Raw genomic sequence first — 1,271 nt, forward strand, 5'->3', positions numbered from 1 at the left:
AAAAAAAAAAAAAAGAAAGAAAAAAATAAAAAAGCCAGCAGCCTGTGTTCCCTGTGCGGATACCTGGTTCTAGAGCAGAGAGCAGAGTGGACCTTGTTCCATGTCTTTTTTTTTTTTGAGACGAAGTTTTGCTCTTTCACCCAGGCTGGAGTGCAATGGCACAATCTCAGCTCACTGCAACCTCTGCCTCCCAGGTTCCAGCGATTCTCCTGCCTCAGTCTCCTGAGTAGCTGGGATTACAGGAGCCTGCCACTGCACCCAGCTAATTTTTGCATTTTTAGTAGAGACAGGATTTCACTGTGTAGGCCAGGCTGGTTTCAAATGCCTGACCTCAGGTGATCTGCCAGACTTGGCCTCCCAAAGTGTTAGGATTACAGGCGTGAGCCACCGCACTCGGCCAGGATTTGTCTTTTTAACCTAACTAGGATTTATCTTTGTTGTAACTAACTTGGCACTTACCAGGACAGAACAGCTACACAGACTTTTCCTAAAAACAATTAAAAACAAATGAATAAACTACTACGGGCTGGGCAAAACAAACAAAAAAATGGCTAGAGCAAACCACAGACATGTTGAAAGCCTGAGAGGAAAATCCAGAGAATGAGATTTTGGGGGAGAATAAGAGCTTTGAAAGTTTTCTGTTTACTGAGGAATCTAGAACACCACACACATGCCAAGGGAAGGAAACATGCTTAGAGAAGAACTGAGAAGACCATGAGCTTTCACCTCTGCCTGATCTTTACACCCTGTGCAAGCAGGAAGCAGAGGTTAAGGCAGAGTTGCAAACAACATGGCTGAGCGTAGGAGTGATCAACATGGAGCCAATCTGCAAAGACCTGGAAAATTTATTTTCTTTTCTACTGCTTTTTTCCCTTCCTTCTTTCTTTTTCCCTTCCTTCCTTCCTTTCCTCCAGGCATTTAAGGAAACATCTGTCAAACCACAATTAAAAATAGGGTTATGTAAGAGAAGGTTCTGGGTTTTTTTTTTTTGAGGGAGGAGGTGGAGTCTTGGTCTGCTGCCCAGGCTAGAGTGCAGTGGTGCGACCTTGGCTCAACCTCCACCTCCCAGGCTCAAACAATTCTTGTGCCTCAGCCTCTAGAACCAGGTATCCGCACAGGGAACACAGGCTGCTGGCTTTAAGATCACTGCTTCGCCAGGCACTGTGGCTCACACCTGTAATCCCAGCACTTTGGGAGGCTAAGGCAGGTGGATAATGAGGTCAGGAGATTGAGACCATCCTTGCTAGCACAGTGAAACCCTGTCTCTATTA

Source organism: Cebus imitator, unplaced genomic scaffold (assembly GCF_001604975.1).
Source record: "Cebus imitator isolate Cc_AM_T3 unplaced genomic scaffold, Cebus_imitator-1.0 Scaffold149, whole genome shotgun sequence".
In the NCBI taxonomy this organism is placed as follows: domain Eukaryota; kingdom Metazoa; phylum Chordata; class Mammalia; order Primates; family Cebidae; genus Cebus; species Cebus imitator.